General features: G+C 37.6%; 1 long non-coding RNA gene across 1 annotated transcript; it reads left to right on the forward strand.

Moving 5' to 3' along the window:
- Positions 1-4,595: 4,595 nt before the first annotated feature.
- Positions 4,596-9,074, forward strand: LOC138950529 (uncharacterized). The gene is made up of 2 exons (XR_011450705.1): positions 4,596-5,791; positions 8,557-9,074. It is a non-coding gene; the product is annotated as an uncharacterized lncRNA (long non-coding RNA).
- Positions 9,075-13,490: the final 4,416 nt, after the last annotated feature.

Here is a 13,490-nt window from a genome sequence, read left to right on the forward strand (position 1 = left end):
GAATGCGCTATCAAGTGTTGAAATTATGTCGTCAACATCTTTTCAGATCTTGCGTGCGACACCATCTTGCGTTCAACATAAAATGTCACTACCTTATCGAGTTTAATCAATAATGGGTAAAACTAACTATTTGTTGTCTTAGTTTAATCTTCTTAATTAAAAGCGTAATAAAACCGAACTTCCAAGATGAATTTTAATTGAGATTAGCGAAAGAGCGGGCACGCAAGTCGACCTTAAAGTAAAAGAATGATAACACGAGCGTTTGTCGTGTTGTCTTGCGTGCAACACATTGTCCAAAAAGGAAAATGTATATTTTTCTCAGACGTTTTTTAAGTTGAAACCTTGAAACTTCACACACATTTGGGGTTTAATCGCCCCCATGCATGGTAAAAGTCTTGTTGACCCTTGTCAGATTTCAAGGTCACGGCTGGGTCACATGTGGTTCAGAAAACGGATGAAACATATTTTTTCAGAGATTTTTGAAGCTAGAACCTTCAAACTTCAAACAACGCTTTTGCTTAATGATTGTTCAACATGGAGAATTCAAGGTTGATCCTTGAGAAATGTGAAGGTCATAGCAGGGTCTCGCGTGGGTAAAAAAAAAAGGAAATTGTATTGAACTTCAATTTATATAAAACCACAGTCTGGTTGATCTGTTTTAAGATTTAAGGTCAAATCTGTTATTTAAGGTCAAATCAAATAGAAATTTGTTGATGCTTAAATCTTTGAAACTTCCAACAGGTTTGAGGTTTGACAACTTCTGGACTTTGAAATCTGGTATGGTATATTAATTAGTCAAAACATCAAGATCAACAATTATAAAATAAGCACTTTCACCAATGTCAAGTGAGCAATAGCAGCAAACGTGAGTCTTATAAAGATTATCACTTTTTGTGTGACCTCAACTTGACCCCTCTGAATGCTCTCAATCATGGAAATTGACCACACTTTGATTATAACCAAACAACATCAAAACTTTGGAATGTGTGAAGTTTCAAAGGTGTTGCTTAAAAGGCGTTCGTGAAAATGACAATTGTATGTGTCTGACTTCAATGCGACCCCGCTGCGACCTTGACGTTTGATTTTATCAACCAGACTTTCATCATGTGTGAATGACTTCAAACACTATAAAACTAGTTGAAGAAATTGACAATTTTTCCAAGTTTAAGCCAGATGGCACTGCTGTGACCTTGAAATTTGACAAACATTAACCAGGCGGTCACCTTTTTTAGAAAATATCCTTAAAGGATCTTTAACCTTACTGTGACCTTGGAATTTGATGAGGTTTAATTTAACTTGCGTAGTGTGCCAAGTTTCAAGACCCTAGCTTCAAAAACATATGAGAAAACCTCATTGAAAAATGTATATGTTTGACCTCAACGCGACCCTGCTGTGACCTTGACTTTTTCAACCAGACTTTAATCGTGTGTGAACATTATACACCAGAACTGTGTGTATTTTCAAAGCTCGTGCTAAAAACGCGCTGAATAAATTGAAAATATTCCACATTTGGACCAGATGTGACCCCGCTGTGACCTTGAACTTTGACAAAGATTAACCAGCAGGTCACTTTTAATGAGGTTTTATAAAAATGCTGAAAGTATGTGAAGTATGTAAAGTCTAACTGATCTAGTATTAAAACATGTAAGACGTGACAACGACAATTTTCCAGTTTGCAAAGGAAATTTAACCTCGCTGTGACCTTGAAATTCAATGTTGTTTAATGTGATGTGCACCATACCTGGAGGTCATTATACTTTGGTTGTGTGCCAAGTTTCAAAGCCCTAGCTTTAAAAACGTGCGAGATAACCTTAATGCTATGACTCAGTGCCGTTTTGAATGATATAACGAACAAAATTATCGTTATTTGTAAAATCATTTGGGTAAATTTATCTTTTCTTTTCGTAATTGGGTTCCAGCATCTGTTGTCTTAACAAAAATCACAATATCAGTCGTGTTTGTCAACTTTTATTTTTTAGCCCCTTTGTCCCCTTTTCGTGCGCACCTTTTGGCACTTAGTCATATACGGTCTTGCTGAAAAATGGCATTGCGTTCAGTTTCATTCTGTGAGTTCGACAGGTACTTGACTAAATATTGTATTTTCGCCTTACGCGACTTGTTATATTTAGTCAAGTTTTGACTAAATATTTTAACATCGAGGGGGAATCGAAACGAGGGTCGTGGTGTATGTGCGTGTGTGTGTGTGTGTGTGTGTGTGTGTGTGTGCGTCTGTGTGTGTGTGTGTGTGTGTGTTGAGCGATTCAGACTAAACTACTGGACCGATCTTTATGAAATTTTACATGAGAGTTCCTGGGTATGAAATCCCCATACGTTTTTTTCATTTTTTTGATAAATGTCTTTGATGACGTCATATCCGGCTTTTCGTGAAAGTTGAGTTGAGGCGGCACTGTCACGCCCTCATTTTTCAACCAAATTGGTTGAAATTTTGGTCAAGTAATCTTCGACGAAGCCCGGACTTCGGTATTGCATTTCAGCTTGGTGGCTTAAAAATTAATTAATGACTTTGGTCATTAAAAATCTGAAAATTGTAAAAAAATAAAAACAAATTATAAAACGATCCAAATTTACGTTTATCTTATTCTCCATCATTTGCTGATTCCAAAAACATATAAATATGTTATATTCGGATTAAAAACAAGCTCTAAAAATTAAATATATAAAAACTATTATCAAATTTTGTTTTTCGAAATCAATTTAAAAACATTTTCATCTTATTCCTTGTTGGTTCCTGATTCCAAAAACATATAGATATGATATGTTTGGATTAAAAACACGCTCAGAAAGTTAAAACGAAGAGAGGTACAGAAAAGCGTGCTATCCTTCTCAGCGCAACGAATACCCCGCTCTTCTTGTCAATTTCACTGGCACTGCCTTTGCCACGGGCGGTGGAGTGACGATGCTACGAGTATACGGTCTTGCTGCGTTGCGTTCGACAGCTACTTGACTAAATGTTGTATTTTCGCCTTACGCGACTTGTTTTCTGTATTGCTGCGGTTCGCCAATTGAAAAACTCAGCGTGACACCTGCAGCGTACAGGCAGGGTTGGTAAGCCATGCATTGTGCAGACGCTATAGATCATGTGTTTATTGCTCTGGGATGACAGTCACTGTGCTAAGTGCGACAGAAAAACCCATTAGCCAAACAGACAGCGGGATTACAGGGTCTTCGTACAATGTCGTTTGGGTTCACAGGGTCATCCGGTGCACTTTTACCCCCGTGCTTTTCTTCAGTGTTGGGATTTTGGGTTACAAAAAAACTCAAAGCAGCGTTTCTACTTATTTACAGCGCTTCGACAAAAACAGAAGCTTTCTTCAGTGCCGCCAGACCTCCACCCGAGTATGGCTGTTTTTTTACATTTAGTCAAGTTTTGACTCACGAAATGTTTTAACGTAGAGGGGGAATCGAGACGAGGGTCGTGGTGTAGTGTGTGTGTGTGTGTGTGTGTGTGTGTGTGTGTGTGTGTGTGTGTGTGTGTGTGTGTGTGTGTCTGTCTGTCTGTGCGTGTGTGTGTGTGTAGAGCGATTCAGACTAAACTACTGGACCGATCTTTATGAAATTTTACATGAGAGTTCCTGGGAATGATATCCCCGGATGTTTTTTCGTTTTTTTGATAAATGTCTTTGATGACGTCATATCCGGCTTTTTGTAAAAGTTGAGGCGGCACTGTCACACCCTTTTTTTTCTCAATAAAATTGATTGAAATGTTGGCCAAGCAATCTTCGACGAAGGCCGGACTTCGGTATTGCATTTCAGCTTGGTGGCTTAAAAATGAATTAATGACTTTGGTCATTAAAAATCTGAAAATTGTAAAAAAAAAAGTTTTTAATAAAACGATCCAAATTTACGTTCATTTTATTCTTCATCATTTCCTGATTCCAAAAACATATAAATATGTTATATTTGAATGAAAAACAATAAACAAGCTCTGAAAATTAAAAATATACAAATTTAATCAATGAAATCAATTTCAAAACACTTTCATCGTATTCCTTGTCGGTTCCTGATTCCAAAAACATATAGATATGATATGTTTGGATTAAAAACACGCTCAGAAAGTTAAAACGAAGAGAGGTACAGTAAAGCGTGCTACGAAGCACAGCGCAACCGCTACCGCGCCAAACAGGCTCGTCACTTTCACTGCCTTTTGCACGAGCGGCGGACTACGTTCAGTTTCATTCTGTGAGTTCCACAGCTTGACTAAATGTAGTAATTTCGCCTTACGCGACTTGTTTCTTTTCTTTTCTTGCTCCTCTTACAGTATCACAGTAAATGTTCCCAAATAGATCCTAGTTACCTAAGAGGACGTTAATCCCCAAAGTCAGCCAGTCAGTCAGTCATTAAAGGCAAAAGCGAGGTAACGCACAACTGGGTCCGACCAGTAAAGCCGTCGCTGCCTGTGTGACAACCACCATAAAAATCTACCACAGCGGGAAACTTTCAAGTTAAGTATTTTCAACCATCATGTGCCCGCATTTAACTTTACAATCAAAGGATGTCTGTTGAGATAATCGAATGGATCAAAACTTTGAAACCTGCGCGCATATTCTAAGCCGACTAACACATAATTGTTAAAGTGTAACTAAACAGACATTTTGAAGTGTCAGCTTTACTGAATTGCTTTATGTTTTGTCCAAGTATAGACCTGTGGGAGCGATACTGGACGATTTTTCCAACGTTTACTGTGTTTTCTGATTTACTACGATTTTTTAAAAGTGTTGAACCCATTTCAGATTTACCTGCTTATCTGTTCTTGATTTGATACTTCCAAAGAACAAGTGGTACTTTGAGTTCCGGTTTTATGTTTTAACCAATCAGAATTTGGTTCCTAAATAAAATCGTCTGCTGCCTGTCCCAGCAGAGTCAGCAACAAGCACTGCTTGCCATATGTGTGATGTTACCAACAGAAATAGCCATAAATTGGGCAAGGTAGCAATGTAAATGAATTGGATCTAACTATGTGCTTGTACTGCATCTCTGGCCTTTGAATTCACTCCAATTGTACTGGCTCAGCGTGAGAGGTAACATCCTGTCGAAGTCGTAAGCACGAGGCTGACTGGGACTGGGAGATTATTATTCGAATAGCATGCTGAAACGGATTGTAAGTACAATATTTTACATGTTCTCGACATTTCTGTTGATCTTTCCTTAACTTTAATTGTTTCCTTGATTTAAAACCATAGGGCTTGTATTTTCAGTTGTGATACTAAGCACGTATCTTTACCACAGTATCCGATCACTTCACACTTCAATTTTAGAATGATGAAGTGGAATTATTTCTGGATCTAATTTATTCCTTGTTCCCCCCCCTCTCGATTCCTTTTTTCGCCACATATGTATTGTCGTGTGAGGGGGTAGATGCGTGTACTGGCTGATTTTTTTAATTTTTTTTTACTTTGGTCAGATACAGATGATTGGAAAAAAAAACTTGTCAAGGATTTCAGAATTTAATAGATCTGTTCGAAGTTTTTACGGGATGGGTCCTGTTACAATACAGACTGAATGTGCGCAAGATGAACTTTTGATTAAACATACACACACAACTGAATCTCTTGAGTTTGTTATACGGCGAATGTCCAGTTTGCACCACCTCGTCTGTGGTATGTTTTTATACTGTTTGATTGAATAGACTGACGTGCATTGATCTCACAAATGTGCGCGCGTGTGTGTTTGTCTGTGCCTCAGACTTCAAAGATGATGTTGTACATTGCAGATCTATGCGACAGGAGCAAGTGGACAAGACAGCTACATTTGTCTGAGCGAAGATCCAACGGTAAGCTCTTTTAGCCGAAGACAGCGAGCCTGGGTGCATGCATGCAAACTTCTATCATGTTCGTGTGAGTGCTGCAGGGCTATTAGACGACTTTTCATTATTCTTGATTTGGAGATCCATGCAGGGTATTAGAAAGTGCAGAATATACACGTTTGAACAAATACGATGTGTGTTTGCTCTGAAAAAAAGAAAAGACGCAACAAACAAACATTGTATTTGTTTAAAGTATCACAAATATTTATTACCTGTATCTGCATGTTTTGATAATGATGAAGGGTACATTACTTTGACGTGTGCTTTTTTTTTTAACCACACTGATAACGAATGATAGAAACACAGACACACTTAATAACATATCCACACAAATTGTAACAATAAATGTAAGCTGAACAATGCCTGCAACACATTTCAGGCCTCAGATTCAGAAGGAAGTAATTATGAGATTCAGACAGAGAGAGAAAGCCCAACACGAAAGCAGTTGTGACATTTTTTATTTCATTATGTAATATTAAAAACACGACAACAACGTATTTCCTGTACTTAGTTTCGTGCAATTATGGATTGCAAAGTATGTCTAATTGAGTGGCATAAAGAGGCACAGTTGCATGAAAAACCAACTCGGATCTTGACTAGGATCAGGATTTTACATGGACACAACCTAGAATTTAACATCCTGGGGGGAGGGGGGTACTGCGCCTTTCACATCAAGATGTAAAGATCTATTTTAAATAATACTTATTAGAAGGGAACAAAATCAAACAAACTACAACAATCGTTCTGAGGGGAGAGAATTACCTCTTCCGAAGAAATTACCTCCCTTGCTTTTCTTGTCGTGACTTATGTAGAGTAAAGTTAATAGAGAGTGAATCAGTCAGTAACAAAAAAACCCACAACATTTCTTAAGATCAATGAGGAGTCTTGAAGTATTTGTCAATGTTAATCTTGTATGCATAACAAACAATATATTAAGGATTGATGATAATTAAAGAAAATCGTCTCTTCTACAGGGTTGACCCCCCTAAAAAGGACACCCACAACCATGCAAATTACTTCTGCATCTGTTGAACCAATTATTTTATATATGGTATTCATTAACTTCAGTTTATGTTCTGCCTTTCCAGTAAGTGGTAATTTTGTAAATTGAATGGTCTGACTTTTGTGCAATTTTAATTTTTTTCTCCAAATTGGGGTGTCGACTAAACAGAACGAGTTTTGACATTGAGCGGTAGCCATTTTTACCTAATTTAAACCCTTCAGGCTTTTACCTTTTTGATTATTTTGAATGTCTGAGTATGTAAAAACATCCCCTTCAACCCCCAGGCTATCGATGACCTGAAGAAAGCATGCAGTTACAGCTAGGTTCAGGGCAATCCTCAGACACGAAAGCGTTGGTGTCATTGGTGATGCAAAAGTTAGATAATTTAACCTACAAATTTGCCACTTTGTGAACTGCACATGCATACAATCAAGTTTAAGTATGCTGAATATGAAGTTAATATCCAGTCAATTGGTGGAGAAGTTCTGGCATTTTTGTCAGTTAACAGTATTTAAAATCTCTAAAGTAAAATCTGACATATTCGAAAGTTTTGCATAAACACCCAGACAATTTTTACGATACTCTCCTAAGCTCCTCCACTTCTCAGCCCTGTCTTGGAAATGAATTCGAATAAGGCAGTCAAAATAACTTAGTTTGGAGCACCCATCAATCAGAATAAGCATTAACTTTTGACGCAGGAAATATCTTCTACCGAAAGCTCTCCTGGTTTTATTCTACATTTTTCCTGCATAATGGTAACAAATTTAATGATAAATCTAAACAACGAAGTGACTGTGGTAAGATGAACAAAGTTAAAAAACAAAGGATTACTGTAAATGGTTTACGAATCGAAATCTAAACAAGTTTTAATGATAAGTAAAATGATAAAAAAATAAAATTAAAAAAAGCTAACGTCCTCGCATTTGTCCAGAATTATTCCATGTTTAACATGGGAACAGAGGGATAATTGGTCTAAAGAATTTTTAAAAAGGAGGGTTAGGGACTATCTGTATGCAATGCCCGCTGTAGGTGAAAGACTTTTGTGGAAGCCATGGAAGAATGCATCGCTGTTGTGCTGGTTCAGCTTGAGGTCCTGTCCTAGCGAATATCCTGCACACACAAAAACACGACTTTTTAAGCCACTTATGTTGCATTCCGTGACATAGCTTTGTTAAAACCGTGTGCCTGATAATAATGACAGATTTTGTTGATATACATTTTTTTTAAGACACCCCATATAATATTGTTTGACAATCTCTTTCAACATAGTTTACGAATCACCAATGTGTATACAAACGCAAATAACCCACAGGTCAATAAATTAATTTCCAGAGAGAGAGAGAGAGAGAGAGAGAGAGAGAGAGAGAGAGAGAGGGAGAGGGAGAGGGAGAGAGAGAGATTAAAACTAGAAAATGTGTGCTATATAAAACAAGGATAATCTCTGTCAAATCTTCGCTTGTGCCTGCATGGTGTTTACTGCGCTATATATACACTACCTGTTTTATTTCATTTATTTATTTATTTTTTGGTTGTTTTTTTTTTGGGGGGGGGATGTTTTGTGATGAGGGTTTTTTCAAAGCCTTTACTGCTTTAGTCATTGAATCCACCCGACTTCGATTTATTGTTCAGTGATGGGTAATTGTGTGACCAACTATGTAAGTTAGTGATTGTTCTGGCTTCATACAATGACGTTGCATTAATCTTATAAGTGTATGTGTGTGTGTTTCAGGCAAAAGCTGATATTACAGTCCTAGTTGTATGCAGTACCTCTGCTTCTTCGTTCAGGAATCAAAGTATACAATCTAAACCGATTATTTTGTTCAATAATGTTCAGCTTACCATCCCGAAGAAGGCAGTAACGTGCCGAGATATTGATTATAAATATTAACGTACCTAACCTGGTTACTGGTGTGTTTTCTTTTTATTTCAATAATGTAAATGTGTGACAACTTGCAGGGTACTTGATGTTCAGAGCAATTTTTCTGGCAAAAGACCTTTTATGGATCAAAGAAAACTTTTGTCATGGTGCACTTATAGTAGGTGGCTGTGGAACGGTAGACATGCAACGACAACGAACAACAAAAGACAAAGTGTGGAGTACACTCATTTTTCTTAACATACGCTAAGTTTCTTTGAGAATGCTCCAAGTGAAAATCAGGGGTTCCTAGGCCTGATATCACAATTAACAGCTTCTTCTCAGAATCAGGAGGGAAAAAACTGTTATATGGCGAGATGTCGTGACAAGAACAGACAGCAGCAGCAGCAACAACAACATTGCTAAATCGTCGCTTTAACAAAATTTCATGTTTAGCATCGCAGACAAAGCACGGCTACAGATCCGACCAAAGCCACACTTCATGCACGATGGGCACATTGTTATGTTATGGCCAGCTTGTTAACGTGCGCATTGTGTATGTTTTACATAGAATTGCATGTGTTTGTCGTTGTGTCTGTCATCTATCCTAGTCGTTTGATTTAGAATAAAGCAAACTTATTACAATGACGATTTTCTTCGGTTTTTGATGAAGGATTGGCATCAAGACTTTTCCTATTTTCCAACTCTGCCACCATACACTGGCCGTTCAGGTCTGCATGTCGACCACATGGTGTGTGATCAGATTTTTTGGACATGTTCACAATGCTTACATGACCACCAAATGGAAAATCAGTTGGTATTTGTTATGTTTTTGTGTTAGCACAATCTTCATACAAGCAAACAGAAACAGTTTTGTTGCAAACAGAGCCTTCATAAGAAAAAATGCTTCTAAGTCAAAATACATATCCTCTTTTTCGTATTGCGTAAAATATACCCATAAATTCTGGACATCATATTTTTATTTTTTTTCACAACAATGAAACCAAACTTTGGCATATGTTTTAGCAATATATTCACAATAAAACCTATGAGTTTGAAGGCTGCATCTTGTTTTGTTAATTTTTGACTCACATGCGAAGCAAAAGTGAGTCTATGTACTCACCCGAGTCGTCCGTCCGTCCGTCCGGAAAACTTTAACGTTGGATATTTCTTGGACACTATTCAGTCTATCAGTACCAAATTTGGCAAGATGGTGTATGATGATAAGGCCCCAAAAAACATACATAGCATCTTGACCTTGCTTCAAGGTCAAGGTCGCAGGGGCCATAAATGTTGCCTAAAAAACAGCTATTTTTCACATTTTTCCCATTTTCTCTGAAGTTTTTGAGATTGAATACCTCACCTATATATGATATATAGGGCAAAGTGAGCCCCATCTTTTGATACCAGTTTGGTTTACCTTGCTTCAAGGTCAAGGTCACAGGAGCTCTTCAAAGTTGGATTGTATACATATTTTGAAGTGACCTTGACCCTGAACGATGGAAGATAACTGTTTCAAACTTAAAAATTATGTGGGGCACATGTTATGCTTTCATCATGAGACACATTTGGTCACATATGATCAAGGTCAAGGTCACTTTGACCCTTATGAAATGTGACCAAAATAAGGTAGTGAACCACTAAAAGTGACCATATCTCATGGTAGAAAGAGCCAATAAGCACCATTGTACTTCCTATGTCTTGAATTAACAGCTTTGTGTTGCATGACCTTGGATGACCTTGACCTTGGGTCAAGGTCACATGTATTTTGGTAGGAAAAATGTGTAAAGCATGTGAGTCGTATGGGCTTTGCCCTTCTTGTTGATAATTGTTTTGCAAACCCATGCAAATGGCCAGTTTCTGGGGAGAGACTGGGGAGATAATGGCCAGTATAGAAAGAGTTAATAAATAAACTTATGTCAGAAGTAGGTATTTACCTTGTTTGCCTTCGCGTTCTTGATAGCCCGCTGCAGCATTTGTATCACTTCCCTTGACATTCAAAACGCCAATATATTTCTGAAAGGAAAATAAAGATATTGACCGAAACATCACACAAGTGGTATATCATATGCTAGGTTTTGTTTACAGTGCCTGTTCTACGAACACATCTGATTGTAATTTAAATAAAGAACAAGTCGCGTAAGGCGAAAATACAATATTTAGTCAAGTAGCTGTCGAACTCACAGAATGAAACTGAACGCAACGCAACGCAGCAAGACCGTATAGCATCGTCACTCCACCGCCCGTGGCAAAGGCAGTGCCCGTGGAATTGACAAGAAGAGCGGGATATCCGTTGCGCTGAGAAGGATAGCACGCTTTTCTGTACCTCTCTTCGTTTTAACTTTCTGAGCGTGTTTTTAATCCAAACATATCATATCTATATATTTTTGGAATCAGGAACCGACAAGGAATAAGATGAAAGTGTTTTTAAATTGATTTGGAAAAAAAAATTGATAATAATTTTTATATATTTAATTTTCAGAGCTTGTTTTTAATCCGAATATAACATATTTATATGTTTTTGGAATCAGCAAATGATGGAGAATAAGATAAACGTAAATTTGGATCGTTTTATAAATTTTTATTTTTTTTTACAATTTTCAGATTTTTAATGACCTAAGTCATTAATTAGTTTTTAAGCCACCAAGCTGAAATGCAATACCGAAGTCCGGGCTTCGTCGAAGATTATTTGACCAAAATTTCAACCAATTTGGTTGAAAAATGAGGGCGTGACAGTGCCGCCTCAACTTTCACGAAAATCCGGATATGACGTCATCAAAGACATTTATCAAAAAAATGAAAAAAACGTTCAGGGATTTCATACCCAGGAACTCTCATGTCAAATTTCATAAAGATCGGTCCAGTAGTTTAGTCTGAATCGCTCTACACACACACACACACACACGCACACACATACACCATACCCTCGTTTCGATTCCCCGTCGATGTTAAAATATTTAGTCAAAACTTGACTAAATATAAAAACTGTATCCATTTATTACTTCTCTATTTGTGTGTGTTTGTGTGTGTGCAGGGGCGGATCACATCATTTTTAAGGGGGAGTTTCCAAATTTCTTTTAGGGACAATTTGACGACGCGAAGCGTTTAGTTGAAGACGCAAAGCGTTCAACCTCCTTGGGGGGGGGGGGGGGTCCGACAAATGTTGATGAACACAAGGAAAATGGATCAATCTGAGCCAAGAAACATCCCCTAATACACCTTCCAAAAAAGTAAATATATTAAGAAGAAAAATTTGAATCACAACAAGGACAATTGATCGATCTGGCGCAACCTGAGCAAACTAATTAGCCAACTTCTTTCCAAAATCGTCACTTAGAATACAAAGGCCGGCTCCTAAGTGGTCCGGAAACCCCGGAACCCCCCCTCCGGATCCGCCCAGTGTGTGTGTGTGTGTGACCGATGACCTTCTCTAAATTCTAATCGTTACGTTTGCATGGTAATAAAGTTTTAATACTGGATATGCCCATGAAAAAATATCATTTCTTGTTCATGTCATTGTGTGTGTGTGGCCAGACCGTGACTTCTGCTTGCCTCGACGTCTTCAGAAAATACACAAAATGCCAGCAGGCGTATGTTCTTGGAGCACTCAGTATGCCGTCATCTGCAAACAAATAAATACAAATTATTCAATTGTGTAAATAAAGAACAATCATTTTAATATTACAACAAAAAATTCATATAACTGTAGTCTTCACCAGAGACATCCACTACACTATCTTTAAATAAAACTGCCGTAAAAAATTGAAATACTATAAAACTTACCCCCACTCAGATCTATTTGGGATTATTCAAGTTTCAACCACGAAACGATGCCGGTTTGGACAGATCTGCTAGTTTGCCGCTGAAACTGAAATCAAAGGCGATCTTCAGAACTATTTCTAATCTTGTATTTGTGATTAATATAAAATACTGATCTTCCCAATAGAAGCTGATGTGTATACACATGACCAGGACAAACTAGGTATTTTGTTACAGGGCATTTACGCAGACGTCGCAGTTCAAAATATCGTTTTAGATCTGATTTTGTACAGCAGCCTGTGTGATTCAGAATCGTCTGCTCTTTTTCGGTTTAACATTTTATGGACGATTCCTATGAGACTGCTCAATCATAACTGATGACAAATTCAGAAACAGATGATGGTTTCAAGTAGGCTACAGTAATGATTCGTTAAAAATGTCAAGCCACTCGTCGATCATTCACACTCAAAGAACCCAAGCCAAATCTGCTCTGGTTCCGAGCAGCTTTTTCCAACTGAGACCCTAATTGTTACGCATCTGCCGCGAAAAGATAGACCACAAACAAGCGGCACTGTACCATGCTTTCGTTTATGTTGCTAAACAGATTAAATGTGCATTGTAAATGTGCTTACAGCAAAGAAATGCATCCTTACTTACCACAAAAATACTGTTACCACATTCATCGCACTTGTGTCTTCTTACCAAAACCCATCGATATGTTTGTTTACGTTATAGTGGTAATTACTAACCGTTAACTATTTTTCAAAAATCTGAAATGACTTTTAAGAATCAAAGAAAGATTCGCTAAAACGGTCGACTTCAGAAAATAAGCAATATTTTTCTGAACCATGAAATAAAAATCGAAAACTCCGTTTGATCTTTTATTTTGGTAGATTGATGACAACAGCCGGAACTGAAAGTACCAGAACCAAAAATTAAGGGCATTAATCAGGTAAACTAAGAAGATTGTCGTTCCTGGCGCGCACTTCACATGTCCGTCAAACAGTGTCCGAGTGAGAGAAAAAAAAATTTTTTTTCGCAGTTCGACA

This window comes from Littorina saxatilis, linkage group LG16 (assembly GCF_037325665.1).
Source record: "Littorina saxatilis isolate snail1 linkage group LG16, US_GU_Lsax_2.0, whole genome shotgun sequence".
NCBI lineage: Eukaryota > Metazoa > Mollusca > Gastropoda > Littorinimorpha > Littorinidae > Littorina > Littorina saxatilis.